Consider the following 16293-nt stretch of genomic DNA (forward strand, 5'->3'; position numbering starts at 1 on the left):
AGACAACTTAGAAGGTCAGTAGGAAAGGTCTGTTGGACATGGGTGAGGGAGGAGCACAGTCCAGCCCCAGCCCCAGCATGGCCCTGGGCCGTGGTGGTGGCAGGGGTGGGAGTAGTGGCTGTAGCAGTGGCTGCTTCTGGAGCTCTCAGCCCACAGACACTAAGGGGATCAAACAACCGATTAGAAGGAGATTACAGGGGTGTCTTTTCTGGCATTGAGGCAGGACTCTGTTGCTTTGCCTATACTTGGATCTGGGTCACAATCCTGGGTGGCAGTCCTGGGGTGAGGAGGAACACTAACATAGCAGAGCTTGTGGCCACAGTAGAACTCTTCACAGTTGCAGTAGAACTCTTCATAGTTCCAGGGCAGAAAATAGTGCTTGTAGTCACTCACAGACCACAGCACAGGCCAGGGGAGGAATAAATACCTCTCCTTTGATCATACCACCTTGGAAGAACTGAAAACTTATAGGTCCCTAGAAGTATCTCTGAAAACAGCTGCACAAAACCCCTGAAGCTTGGGACAGTATGCCCTCCACCATGGAAGCAGAACCCTACCTTAACAAAGAGTTAAAAAGTCAAGTAATTGTCTGGGAAAATGAGCAAACAATGGAAAAAAACTCAGACTACAGAAACTTACTATGGTGACAAGGAAGATCAGAACACATGTTCAGAAGAAGATACCAAAGCCAAAGCTCCTACATCCAAAGCCTCCAAGAAAAATATGAATTGGTCTCAGGCCATGGAAGAACTCAAAAAGGATTTTGAAAATCAAGTAAGAGAGATAGAGGAAAAATTGGGAAAAGAAATGAAAATGATGCAAGAAAATAATGAAACAGTTTGCTAAAGGAGACCCCCAAAAATACTGAAGAAATAACACCTTAAAAAAAGACTAGACCAAATGGCAAAAGAGGTCCAAAAAAGCCAATTAAAAGAATAACTTAAAAAGCAGAATTGACCAAATGGAAAAGGAAGTCCAAAAACTCACTGAAGAAAATAATTCCTTAAAAATTAGAAGGGAGAGTGGATAGAGCACTGGCCCTGGAATCAGGAGGACCTGAGTTCAAATCTGGCCTCAGACACAACACTCACTAACTGTGTGACTCTGGGCAAGTCACGTAACCTCAATTGCCTCACCAAAAAAACCCAAAAAAATTAGAAGGGAGCAAATGGAAGCTAATGGCACTATGAGAAATCAAGAAATTATAAAACAAAACCAAAAGAATAAAACAAAGATGATGTGAAATATCCCATTGGAAAAACAACTGACCTGAAAATAGATCCAGGAGACATAATTTAAAAATTATTGGACTACCTGAAAGCCATGATCAAAAAATAGGCCTAGACATCATCTTTCAAGAAATTATCAAGAAAAACTGCCCTACCAGAGGGTAAAATAGAAATTGAAATAATCCACTGATCACCTCCCAAAAAAGATGCTAAAATGAAAAATCCCAGGAATATTATAGCAAAATACCAGAGTTCCCAGGGCAAGGAGAAAATATTGTAAACAACCAGAAAGAAACAATTCAAGTATTGTGGAAGCACAATCAGGATAACACAAGATTCAGCAGCTTCTACATTAAGGGATCAGAGGGCTTAGAATATAATATTCCAGAGGGCAAAGGAGCTAGGATTAAAACCAAGAATCACCTACCCAGCAAAACTGAGTGTAATCAATGAAGGGAAAAATTGATTGATTGATATTCAATGAGATAGAGGAATTTAATGTATTCTTGAGAAAAGACCAGAGTTGAATAGAAAATTTTACTTTCAAGTACAAGACTCAAGAGAAGCATGAAAAGGTAAATGGGAAAGAGAAATCATAAGGGACTTATTAAAGTTGAACTGTTTACATTCCTACATGGAAAAATATTTGTAACTCATGAGACCCTTCTCGTTATTAGGGTAATTGGAGGGAATATATATAAAGGGCACAGGGTGAGTTGAATATGAAGGGATGATATCTTAAAAAATAAAATTAAGAGGTGAGAGAGGAACATACTGGGAGAAGAAGAAAGGGAAGGGTAGAATGGAGTAAATTATCTCACATAAAAGAGGCAAGAAAAAGCTTTTACAATGAAGGGGAAGAAGGGAGAGGTGAGAGGGAAAGAGTGAACCTTACTGTCATTGGAATTGACTTAAGGAAGGAATAACACACACTTAATTGGGTAGGGAAATCTATCCTACCCTACAGGAAAATAGGGAAGAAGGGGATGAGGGGAGGTGAGAGAAGGAAGGGCAGATTGGGGGAGAGGATAATCAGAAGCAAACACTTTTGAGGAGGGACAGGGTGAAATGAGAGAACAGAATAAACAGGAGGTGGGATAGGATGGAGGGTAATATAGTTAGTCTTTCACAACATGACTATTATGGAAGTATATTGCATGACTTCACATATATAACCTATATTAAATTGCTTGCCTTCTTAAAGAGGGTAGGTGGGGAGGGAGAAAGGGAGAGAATTTGGAACTCAAAGTTTTAAAAATGAAAGTTAAAAATTGTCTCTACATGTAACTGAGAAATAAGATACACAGGCAATGGGGTATAGAAATCTATCTTACCCTACAGGAAAATAGAAAGGGAAGGGATAAGAGAAGGGGGGGAGTGACAGAAGAAGATTGGGGGAAGGTGCAATCAGAAGCAAAACACTTTTAAGGAGGGACAGGGTGAAAGGAGAGAGAGAATAAAATAAACTGGGGTAGGGGGAATAGGATGGAGGGAAATACAGTTAGCAATAGTAACTGTGAAAAAAAATTTGAAGCAAGTTTCTCTGATGAAGACTTCATTTCTCTAACAGAAAGAAAATTGTGTCAAATTTATAAAAATAAGAGCCATTCCCCAATTGATAAATGATCAAAAGATATAATCAGTTTTCAGATGAAGTAATTAAAACTATCTATAGTCATATGAAAAAATATTCTAACTCACTATTGATTGGAGAAATGCAAGTTAAAACAATTCTGAGGTACTACCTCATACCTATTAGAGTAGATAATAGGGCAGAAAAGTTAAATGACAAATGTTGAGGGGGATGGGGGAAAAATGAGACATTAATGTACTATTGTTGGAGCTTTGAATTGATTAAACTGTTCTGTAGATCAATTTGGAACTATGCCCACAGGGTTATAAAACCATGCATACCCTTTGACCTAGCAATACCACTATGAGGTCTGTATCCCAAAAGAGTTAAAAAACAAAAAGGAAAAGGATCTATATGTACAAAAATATTTACAGCAGCTGTTTTCGGGGGTAAAGAATTAGAAATTGAGGTGATACTCATTATTTGGGGAATGGCTGAATAAGTTGTGGTATGTAATTATGATGGAATAACAAAGTAACAGCAATATTGTAAGATGATTAGCTGTGAATGACTTAGCTATTCTCAGTAATACAATGATTCATGACAACTCTGAAGGACTTAGGATGAAAAATGCTATCCATCCCCAGAGAAAGAACTGATGGTGTCTGAGTACAGATTGAAGCAACTTTTGGGTTTTTTTTTCCACTTTATTTTTCTTGATTTTTTTGGTCTGTTTTCTTTCATAATATGACTACTATGGATATGTTTTTCATGACCACACATATATAATATACATGGAATTGCTTGCCTTCTCAATGGGAGGGGGTGAGGAGGGAGAGGAGGAGAGAATTTGGAACTCAAAGTTTTAAAAACAAATGTTATAAAATTGTTTTTACACGTAACTGGGGAAAAATTAAATACTAAATAAATTTTAAAAAACAGTTATTCACATCTTACTGGGCCCTAGTTGTTATTGAACAGATGAGGCAGGTTCATACAATCACCCTTTGTCTATAACTGCCTATTAAGTTTTGGGTAACACAGGATAAACTCTCTAACAAATGGGTAGAGCACAGGAGGCATCTATTGTTAAGTGGAAATGGTACATTCAAAATGTATCAAATACCTACAGTGTTAGTGCCCTTCGCAAATAGATGATGACTATGCCAGTGACTGAGGGGTCCAGTCCTGGCCCTGCGAGCCTCCTCTTCTGTTAGTCCAATGTGTCTCCCCCTATAAGGCCCTGGTTCCTGAGTAATGACATTTGCCTGTTTTACCAATCACTCTATCATCTACCAAAGAGGTATATGCAAATGGACTTCAGCAATCATTGATTTGGTGAAAGGGGATAACCCATGGAATGGGGGGCCTGGCAAGCCCTCCCAGAGGTCTGAGCAGAGCTCCAGCATACCTGGCATGTAAAACACCCTTGAGGGATGGGGAAAAGAAGGTCTTCATCTACCGACTCCTGGGTGATGGTCATGGGTCTCAGGATTTGAGAGAACAGGACTGGAGAATCAAAGGCCCTTTGGGGTTAAGATCAATGAAAGAATTTTGCTGGTGCCTTCCGCTGCCTATAGTTATTTGTGGGTCATGTCAGCATCCATCAGAGACATCCTATTTAAAGAAAAAAAACCAAAAAAACAACAAAAAAACCCCCAACAGATTGGAGAATGGGTTCATTGCCCAGCTGGATGTTTGGGTAGTGATGCCATGTTATGCTAGGCATGGGATGATATTTTATCCTCCTAACTAAAAATGAAGTAGATATTACTAACAAAACTGTTGTGCAACAACACCAAAATGACTCTCAAAGAATTGGCCAAGAAATGCGAAAAAGAAAAAAAAATAATCCCAGGCTTTTCTACACCTCTCTTCCTTCAAAAGGACTAAGTCTGAGATATCAACAATCTGGTCCCTGTGATGAGTAATCCCAAATCTTTGCATTTCAAAGGAATTGATCTCCTGATATAAGGTGGTAAAAATGAACTGCATTGTCATGCATCTCCCTATTAAGGTCTGGTGAACAACCTCTCAGAAGCCATGTCTGTGACAAATCAATATCACCCTAGGAAGAGAAGGGTTTTTTTAGTCCAATGGTTTCTTAGATCCAGTCTGATAAGAATAGACTATTTTTAGACATAATTCTGGCTGACCCGCTCCAGCCTTTCCATATTCCTTCTCCAGTGTAAAGTCATTTGGACCTACTGATCCTTGCACCCTCAGAGGGATCCCTATACCCTGAAGAAATGCATCATGTCCCCCTCAGTTGACAGGCTCCCTTTCTTTTGAGATGGGTCAGATGACTATTTTGTTCCAGAAAGGGCTTAGGCAACCAAGGGGTGGTATTATTGGGAAGTGCTTTGCTTTCTAACAATATAGATGAAGTAAAACTGTAGCTATATAACTATGGTGAATGTGTATTTACTTAGAATAAGCGAGATCCTCTAGCTGACTTGGTAATTCTGAATCCCTGAATGAAAGTGAGGGACAATGTTTATTTATCCCTTATGGAAGAGGGGGGCAGCCCCTCCAGAAACCTTTAAGAGTTCAAATATTTGATATAATTACCCTTACATAAACACCCTGATGTGTTTCCCAAGGAGGAGGAGGTCTAAGAGAGTGAGCCAGGCAATATGAGTGAGTGGAAGTATAGGGAAAGCCTCAGTCTTGATTTAGATTCCACATGCAAGAGGTTTCTGACCTTTTAGTCACTTCTATAAATGACCCTAACATGTGATGAAAAATTGTGCCAGAGTTGTCATCATTTCTCCTGTGGCTTTGGTGTTCCTGGTGTGGCTCTTGTTCACTGTCATGACCTTATAAGAGAAGAATCTGTGACTCTTCCTGAGGTGTCCTTATAATTAAGGTGGTCTTGATGTTACTGGTGCTTCTTCTGCTCTTTGTTACTTCCTCATATCAATAGATCAATTCCTTTGAAATGCAACGATTTGGCATCATCCATTACAAGGACCAGATTGTGGATATCTCAGACTCAGTCCTTTTGAAAGAAGGGAGGTGCAGAAAAGCCTGAGATTTCCCTTCTTTTTTCTTTTACATATTTCTTGGCCAATTCTTTGAGAGTCATTATTTTTTTTTGTTGTATTTTAGTTTTATTTTTGCTATCTTTTTCCTTCCCCCCCCCCCCAAACCTAGTACTTCCTCTGATAAATTTCTCCCATTTGCAAGATTAGGATTATCCATTAAAACATATCTATGAGACATTTATAAGAAAGGTCATCTAGAACAGGGCTTCTTAAACTTTTTCGCTCACAACCCCTTTTAGCCCGAGAAATTTTTACATGACCCTGGGTATTTAGGTATATAAAATAGATATACAAATCAAACATTTAGTGATTATAGATCATAAAGAAATTTATTTTAAAATAATTCTTTGGTATACATATAATTTTATCATTTATTAAAGATGAAAGCAAATTTGTATACTAATGAAATGGATGTGCTTATTTATTTTTACATAAAGAATTAAATCTTGGCAGCATATTTGATAGAGCAGGATGTAGAGCATCTTCACCGTTTTTCACAGTTGATCAATATTTTGATTTTATAATCATCAGTGCTGAGAATGCCACTTTGCATAAATATGTAGTACAAAAGCAAAAGTATGTTTAGGGACATTTCAGAAATTGTTGTCCTAATCCCAAGTCAAAATTCATTTAACGATTTTTTTTAGGAAACTCAAGTTTTAAACCTGTGTCACTTGACAACTTGGCAAATTCTTCTTGAACTTTTAATGGCAGATGACTGATGTTTTTTATTTCAAGTGAGTATGGTTTATGAACCCAACTTAATTTTTTAGAATCAAAATTTGAAGGGAAGTATTTCTGAAACTGTGTCTCCAGGCACTTCATATGATCAATTATAACTCTTACAATTAAATCTTTGAGAAGATTATTTTCAATTATAAAATCATCTGTAGCTGTAAACATTTCTAAAGAACCATTTTCCACCCTATTCTTCCATATGTTAACTTTTTTAGTGAAATTTTCAATTTTATCTTTTTTTATTTTTAGGCAATTGGGGTTAAGTGACTTGCCCAGGGTCACACAGCTAGTAAGTGTCAAGTGTTTGGTCTGAGGCCAGATTTGAACTCAGGTCCTCCTGAATCCAGGGCTAGTGCTCTATCCACTGCGCCACCTAGCTGCCTCCTCAATTTTATCTTTTAACATAAATATGTTACAATTTTTTCCTTGAAGTGACATGTTTAAATCATTGAGTTTTTTTTAATCATTGAGTTTTTCAGAACTATCTGACAAACAAATTTTGAAAGCCATAAGTCATTATAAAGTCACAAATATAACAACTTCATCTTTCAATTTCAATAATCTGGTTAAACATCACCCTCTTGAGAACCATCTTACCTCTGCATGTAGTAATAAGCTTTTGTAATCAGAGTTGATGTCTTTCCAAAGGTTTGAAAACAAATGACTGTTAAGGGCACAGTTTTTAATCAAGTTACTGATTTTGACAGTTTCGCAAAGTACACCATCTAACTCTGGCGATCTTTTTTGGCTATGAGGTCTCCTGATGGACCATGCAGTGAGTAAAAGTGATATGATCATGGCTACCAGCTTTAACTTTTGCTACAAATCCAACAGTCTCACCCATCATTGCTCTCGCACTGTCTGTACAGATTCCAATGCAATTTTTCCACTGTAAACCTTCATTTGTGAAAAATTCATCAATTTTAAGATATACATGTTCCCCTCTTGTGTACCCTTCCAAAGGGTGAAAAAACAATGCTTCCTCATGTATGCTTTCTTCATACACATATTTTACACAAAGTAAGAATTGTGCCATGTTAGAAATATCAGTTATTTCATCTATGAATTGCAAACTTTGGGCTGCCCTTAAGCCTGGTAATAAGCTGCTGGAATTGGTCATTACTAATTTCAGAAATTCTTTTAGAAACAGTTATCATTTGATAAAGGAATTTTGTTAATTTCATCCCCATACTTTTTCCCATGAACTATTTCTGACATTTTAATAGCAGCAGGTAACACAAGATCTTCCCCTATTGCATAGGGCTTTTTAGTTTTTGCAATTAAATAAGTTTTGTAAGATGCAAGTAAATACTTTTCATTGACAGTAACAAATTTCTCAAAATATTATTTTTCTTTATTTGAAGATTTTAAAAGTCCTTCAAAATATTCCTTTGGTTTATTGCAGTATACTGCATGCTTGGTATTAAGATGTCATTTTAGATCGGCTAGTTTCATGCTCTCTGCAGCCAAAACTTCATTACACATTAAGTAAAGAGGTTTTTCCACACCATCATCATTATTAGAAGTAAATCATATTGCAAAAATGATTTGACATATTTTCTTTTTCTTATCAATTTAGGTATACTACAACCTGGTAGTGAAGACTGCCACATTGTCATCAGTATTTTTACCTCTTCTGTTTAAATATAGCCACTTATCTATAACCAAAAAATATTTCTGTCCTAAAATATAAATAAATATTGCTAATAATTTCTCAAATAAATACTAATTTTAGTGTATGAAATTACATTTGTTTGTGCTTAATTTAAAAAATTGATGTTCACACATATACACATACAGCGATGATGGTGGAGAAATATTATTAAAGGGCTTTTGTCTTTACTTGCTGCAATTGAACACTTAGGTTTCTGTAAAAGGATATAACAGCAATTTTTAAAATCAAACATTTGAGCAGCTAGGTGGCACAGTGGATAGAGCACTGGTCCTGGAGTCAGGAGGACCTGAGTTCAAATTCGGCCTCAGATACGTAATACTTACTAGCTGTGTGACTCTGGGCAAGTCATTTAACCCCAATTGCCTTGACACCCCCCCCCAAAATCAAACATTCCAATACAATACAATCCCAAAAGGTATTAATTTGATACTTACATGCTGAGGAATAACAGTAGGAAAATATTAAAAGTCTTTATTTTCTGTAATTAAACTATTATGTTTCTATAAGAGCAGAAAATTTGGTATGTACAGTGCAATTCATAACATAAAATAGTCTCGAATCTGGGCCAAGGTGTTTCTGGCAGCATCTGTTGGTGTTGTGTGGCATGACAGCACATGCAGTGCAAAGTGTGCATGTGTGTTCAGAAGCAAGACTGCAGTGAAGTCATACGAGATGGCAAAGGCAAGCGCTGCCAGAAACACCTTAGATTCATCACGCATTTGATTTTGAATTAATTTTTGGTCATTGCACAGTCAGAAACCTTTTACTATTGCCAAATTTTTTGTGACTCCCCCCATTCAGTTACGCGATCCCACAATTTAAGAAGCATTGTTAGAATATCCTTAGACCCTTGCCAGAAAGGGTTGCCCTTTTTTCCAAGTTATTTGCCTTTTTTCCCCTCAAAAGTATTTTACTTACCTTTTTTTCCTGTGGCAGTTTCTTTCCTCCAGGCAATGTAAACAAATTGTTTTCTTATCAAGTTGGGAAGAAAAGTTAAGAAAACAATACATACACAGTGAGATACTTAAATACCAGATGAGATTGGGCTGCTGGAAACTCTGGAAAAGCTACTAGAGGTTCCTTTTTTTATCTTTATTCCCTCTCCCCCTTTTTTGGAGTCACTGGGAAATGCAAACTGACTTCAGTTCTATTAACTGAGCACCTTTCTTCTGAACTGATATCAACATGTTGTTGTTCAGTCCTTCAGTCATTTTTTTTTAAGATTCATTAATTTATTTATTTTTAGTTTTCAACATTCACATCCACAAGATTTTGAGTTCCAAATTTTCTCCCCATCTTGTCCCTCCCCCAACCCCAAAACAGTGTGCATTCTGAATACTCTTTCCCCTAATCTGCCCTACCTTCTCTCTCCTCCTTTCTCTTATCCCCTTCCTCTTCTATTTTCCTGCAGGGCAGGATAGATTTCTATACCCCATTGCCTCTATATCTTATTTCCCAGTTGCATGTGAAAACAATTTTTTAACATTTGTTTTTAAAACTTTGGGTTCCAAATTTTCTCCCTTCCTCCCTCCCCACCCACACTCATTGAGAAAGCAAGCAACTCAATACAGGTTATACATGTGCAGTCATGTAAAACACTTCCATAGTAGTCATGTTGTGAAAAACTAACTATATTTCCCTTCATCCTATCCTGCCCCCCCCTTTATTCTACACTCTCTTTTGACCCTGTCCCTCCTCAGAAGTGTTTGCTTCTGATTACTCCCTCCCCCAGTCTGCCCTCCCCTCTATTATTCTCCCCCCCCTTATCTCCTTCCCACCTATTTTCTTTAGGGTAGGGAGGGTAGGGTAGGGTAAGATAGCTTTCCATACCCAATTGAGTGTGTATGTTATTCCCTCCTTAAGCCAAATCCAATGAGAATAAGATTCACCTATTCCCTCTGACCTGCCCCCTCTTCCCCTCCACTGTAAAAGCCTTTTTCTTGTCTGTTTTATGTGAGATAATTTACTCCCTTCTACCTCTCCCCTTTTCCTTCTCCAAGTATAATCTTTTCTCATCCCTTAATTTTATTCTCCAGATATCACCCATTCATCTTCAACTCATCCTGTGCCCTCTATCTATCAATCCATCTATACATACAATTTTTTTCCCTCCAACTACCCAAATACTGACAAAGGTCTCATGAGTTACAAATATCATCTTTCCATGTAGGAATGTAAACAGTTCAACCTGAATAAGTCCCTTATGATTTCTCTTTCCTGTTTACCTCTTCATGCTCCTCTTGAGTCTTGTATTTGAAAGTCGAATTTTCTATTTAGCTCTGGACTTTTCATCAAGAATGTTTGAAAGTCCTCCATTTCACTGAATGTCCATTTTTTCCCCTGAAGGATTATACTCAGTTTTGTTGGGTAGGTGATTCTTGGCTGTAATCTTATCTCCTTTGCCCTCCGGAATATCATGTTCCAAGCCTTCTGGTCCCTTAATGTAGAACAGTCCTTCAGTCATGTCTGACTCTTTGTGACCCCATGCACCACAGCACACCAGGACCTTCTCTCCTCCACTATCTTCTAAAGTCTGTCCAAGTTCATGTTTGTACCTATCTGATGTGGTTTAAGGTTGCTGGGAATCCTAAATGTCAGGGTACAGGATGAGTCTGCCTGGAATGAATTCACACACTCAAACCTTCTTTCAATCAAGGTGACAAGGGTTATTGTAAAGCCAACAGGAGCAGGCTAGTTTCCTAATGAATCTGCAATTTACTGGAGGTAAGATTGATGCTTATATACAAAAAGGGCAATGAAAGGATCTGGATGGGATTAAGGAGTGGTCCATATATGCAAGTAGTCTGGGGAGGGCCAAAAGCAACCTTGAAAGAAATGTCAAGTAAGCTCATTAGATGATCTAGGTGGGCTGTGGTGGGCTAGTTGCCTTGGACTAAGGCACCTGTGATCTGTGTTGCTGAAGAGTGTGGGAAAATTGAGGGACTTGGCTACTTTCAAAAACATTGTCTTTTCCTTTTAGGGGTCCAGTTCCCATCACCCAGTCATATCCATCTCATCCTCTGTTGTGCTCTTTTCCCTTTGCTTTCAATCTTTCCCAGAATCAGGGTCTTTTCCAATGAGTCCTGTCTTCTTATTATGTGGCCAAACAATTCAAGTTTCATCTTCAGTATGTGACCTACCAGTCAATTAATTTCTTTAAGTATTGACTGATTTGATCTCCTTTCTGTCCAAAGGATCCTCCAGACCATAATTTGAAAGCATGGAATCTATGGCACACAGCTTTCCTTATAATCCTTATAGTTTCCTTACAGCCATACATTACCACTGGAAAAAACTATAGCTTTGACCAACAGATCTTTGTTGGCAAAGTGATGTCTCTGCTTTTTAGTATGATACCACAGCTTTCCTTACAAGGGGCAAGCATTTCATAGCTGCATGATAAGTTAGCTTTACTACGAATTCCACAAAGCCATTGTTTGAACTGGGAAGAAATTTTATTAATGGCCTGGGAAGGCCGGGCGTCCCACATGTGAGTGCACCTGTGCTGACAGACACACGCCTTTTTATTCTCTATTCCCTATTTGATTTTCCCTCCCCTGTTTCCTCATTGGCTGGGGACCTCTATAGAGGTTACAGCCTGCCTGAAGTACCTGAGTCTCTGCCCCTAATCTCCCACTTACAATCTGGAGAGCCTGGCTCTTATTTGGGTATGCCCACACCCCTTGGGGATGCAGATATGTTAATCTATACCTAACCTCTGAACAGGGTTAGTCTATTCATCCACCAATTCTACTTTATGGCTTCCTTTGTTCTACTTCCACCTCCCTCCTAATTTAAACTGACTCCAATGCTGTCACATAGGCCTTCACCCCCGTGAGTGATATGCAGAAGCAACATCCCCAATCAATTTTCCACAATATCAATGTAGCCTCAGAGAAAAGACAAAAACAAACATTTCATTTACGCAACCAAAAAATCCATTAAGTACATTCTTAACTTAGATTAAAGCATACTTTAGAAAAACTTTAGCCCAAATATTTTGTCTAAGAATTTGCACGTTTAGTTTTTTCTAGTGGTTGAGATACAAAGGTCAACTTTTCCTGAGACACAGACATTTTATATGCTCTGAGAAACAGAGGATGTATTCTGTTTATATCCTCTGTTCTGAGGTTTCCCCAACTTTTCCCAAGTTGGACACTAAACCCTGACCTCATCTGCATCTCAGACGATCTGGAGGATCTATTCTTAAAGCTCACTGATTCACCGTATCCTGAGTCCAGCTCCACCTTTTATAACCAGCAACCTAGTCTCTCTCTTTTTTTGTGGGGTGAGGAAGGAGTAGAACAGAGGCATCTTGAGCCTTATTTTTCATTCATGAGGATCTACTGATTATTTAAAAAAAATTATTCATCTTGAACTGAAGTACAAAAAGACAAAAAGAGAGAGAGAAAATTTCCATGTACACAGCACAAAATAGAGAACTTGAAATGTTGAGGTTTAGGGGTGCTCGGACCCCAAAATCACATGAGTCCTGCCCAAATGAATTTGACCCAAGCCTTCTTTCAGCAAAAGACAAGGTTTATTAAAGATCCGCCATATTGGCCAGACTCTTAAGGAATGTAAGCATTTGTATCACTAATGCAAGAGGGCCAGATTTTAAGAATCTGAGCACCCTAATGGAAGCCAAATGGACCTTACATACAGAAAGACTGTGGGAAGGATCTAGGAGTCACCAAGTAGTCTGGGGTGAATGTGAGGTGGTGTCTAGGGAGGATCTGGATGGAAGTGGCCAGTAAATTGGTGTGACTGTGAGGTAACAGAATTCCATGGATCTGGACCATGTGGCCAAGGGAGAATGGAGTCTAGATAAGATTAACGGTGGGAAGTGGGAGGCGGGGGTAAGGGACCATAGGAAGGTAAGACAATGGAGGGCTAGGCTAGGTTAAGGGTAACAGAGAATTGGGAGATTGGGTGACGATGATAATGAAAGACCAGTTGATAGGATTATAGCCTCAGGCCATGTGGGAAAGTCTAGGGCTTTTCCTTTTTGGGGTCCAGATCCCAAAGACATGGTCTTTTCCTTTTAGGGGTTCAGATCTCATCCCTATAAGATATAAAATCATGAATTTGCATTTCAGCCTATTCATCTTTTTTTTTAAAAAATCTATGTAATAAATATTACATATTTTTTTCGAAGCTACCCTGTTTTTCTGTGCTTCCTTCTAAGTTTTCTTTTATTATCTGCTGTGCACTTTTTTTCTCTCTCCCTCGCCATCCTGCCCTAGAGAAGGCTACAATTAAACACAAATATTTGTATACACACACACACACACACACACGTGTGTGTGTGTGTGTGTGTATGTATAAATATATAAAACACCATACTATATATCCTTCTATTTATCAGTTCTTTCTCTGGAGGTGGATAGCATCTTCCTTCATAGGTCCTGTGTAGTTTGTTTGAATATTTATGATACTTGAGATGAATTAGTCATTCAAAGTTGTTTTTAGGAAAAAATTTCTGTTACTATGTACAACATTCTCTTGGTATGGCTCATTTCACTTTTCACTATTTCATGCAAGTCTTTCCATGTTTTTCTAAAATTAACCTGCTCATCATTTCACAGTAGTATTCCATCATAATCATATTCCACAACTTGTTTAGCGCTTCCCCAATTAAAGGGCAATTATCATTTTAGACAATCTGATAGGTATAAAATAATATCTCATAGTTGTTTTAATTGGCATTTCTCTAATCAATAATGATTTAAAGCATTTTTATATGACTATACATAGTTTTGATTTCTTCATCAAAAAACTGCCTGTTCATATACTTTGGCCATTTATCAATTGGAGAATGACTTGTATTCTTATAAATTTGACCAAGTTCTTCATATATTTGAGAAATGAGATCTTTATCTGAGAGACTACAAGAATTCTTTTTTCCAATTTTCTGCTTTCCTTCTAATCTTGGCTACATTGGTTTTATTTGTACAAAAACTTTTAAGTTTTGTGTAATTGAAATTATCCATTTTACCCCTCACAATGCTCTCTGTCTCATTTATTAGTAAATTTTTCTCCTATCCATAAGTCTGATAGGTAATGTGTTTCATGTTCTTCTAATTTTCTTGTAATATTTTCTTTTATATCTAGGTTATATATCTATTTTGGCCTTGTCTTGGTAAATGATTTAAGGTATTGGTCTATGCCTAATTTCTGCCAGACTGTTTTCCGGATTTCCCAACAATTTTTTAACTAATAATGAATTCTTATCCAAAAAATTTAAATCTTTACATTTGTCAAACACAAGGTTACTATAACTATGTACTACTGTGTATTTTATGTCTACTCTGTTCCCCTGATCAACCTATTTCTTTTTTTTAATTGTCATTATTTTTATTGGAAAACAAATATACAACTTGGAATGGATTTGGGGCAAATTGTGCCATAAGCAGATTTTTTTTTTTTAAATAAGCGGCTAAACAAAGTTTAAAAAGCAAGTAACAATAGAAAAAAATGTTTTCTGGTACAGGACCAGCAGTACAAAAAAATAGTGTACGAGTACCTGGATAATACACCTGTTTTGCAATAGTGCAATATGTACTTATGTACTTAAAAAGTACGTATTGTTGACTGTCCATAGTCCACGGAGAGTTACCACTCCACACTTCAACAACATGTTGACAGCTCCTAAAGAAAATTATTTCTTTAAAAAAAAGAAAGGCATAACCCAGATGTTCCTTCATTTGACCAACTCCATATAAGTTCAGATGTGCAGAAGGGATTAGACATATCCAGAGTAAGCCACATGCAACATATTTTACTTGATCAATTTTCCACAATAAAGTTTTAGGACAATGACAGTAGATAAGGGGAAGAAAATCATGGAGAAATGAAGTCCTAATTACTATACATGCATATCCTTTTGACAGTAGGGGGAACAACCTTTTATATTTAAGTTACAAACAAAGAAAAGGCAAATGAACAATTTTTGTACAAGAAATTTAACACGTGGGGCAGCTAGGAGGTGCAGTGGATAGAATTCCGGCCTTGGAGTCAGGAGGACCTGAGTTTAAATTCAGCCTCAGACACTTGACACTTACTACCCGTGTGACCCTGGGCAAGTCACTTAACCCTGATTGCCTCACCAAAAAAAAGAAATTTAACACATTCTGTACAATGTTTCCACTTTGCTGTCATCATTTGTATACTCTTCATGGTTTACTTGACCATCACCATTGATATCTGCTTCCCTGATCATTTCCTCAACCTCTTTGTTAACTTCTCTCCAAGATTTGTCTTCACATGGCGAAGTTCTGCTGCACTAATATAACCGTTGCCATCCTTGTCAAACACATGGAATGCTTCTCTAATTTCTTCTTCACTGTCTGTGTCTTTCATTTTTCTTGTAATCATAGTCAGAAATTCTGGAAAGACAATTGTGCCATTACCATCGGCATCTACTTCGTTAATCATATTCTGTGATTCAGCTTCTGTGGTGTTTTGCCCAAGTGACCTCATTACAGTTCCCAATTCCTTTGTTGTACCATCTCCATCCTGCTGAAATAGTGAAAGGGCTTCTTTGCCTCTGCAATCTGCTCTTCTGTCAGGCTCAGCCATGTTACTAGCATTACTAGTGCCCAAGTTCCTATCAAACAACCTCTACACTCGGTAGCTGCACTTGGACTAACTCTGATCTACCTATTTCTTAGTACAGATAGTTTTGATAATGACTGCTGTATAATATAATTGAAGATCTGGTACTGCTAAACCTCTTTCCTTTACATTTTTTCATTACTTTCTTTGAAATTTTTGACTTTTTGTTCTTCCAAATAAATTTTGTTGTTATTTTTTCTCAGTAAAATATTTTTGATAATTTAATTGAGATGGCATTGAATATTTAAATAGATTAGTTAGATAAAATTGTCATTTTTATTATATTGGTTTTGCCTACTCATGAACAATTAATATTTCTCCCATTATTTAAATCTGACTTTATTTGTATATAGAGTATTTCATAATTATGTTCATGTAGTTTCTGGGTCTGTTTTAGCAGGTATGTTTCTCAGG

The 16293-nt window shown here is 37.4% G+C and overlaps 1 pseudogene; it reads right to left on the reverse strand.

Annotated features, from left to right (window-relative positions):
• Positions 1-7: 7 nt before the first annotated feature.
• Positions 8-15854, reverse strand: LOC114052769 (annotated as a pseudogene).
• Positions 15855-16293: the final 439 nt, after the last annotated feature.

Source organism: Vombatus ursinus, unplaced genomic scaffold, assembly GCF_900497805.2.
Source record: "Vombatus ursinus unplaced genomic scaffold, bare-nosed wombat genome assembly UNPS02014809.1, whole genome shotgun sequence".
Lineage (NCBI taxonomy): Eukaryota > Metazoa > Chordata > Mammalia > Diprotodontia > Vombatidae > Vombatus > Vombatus ursinus.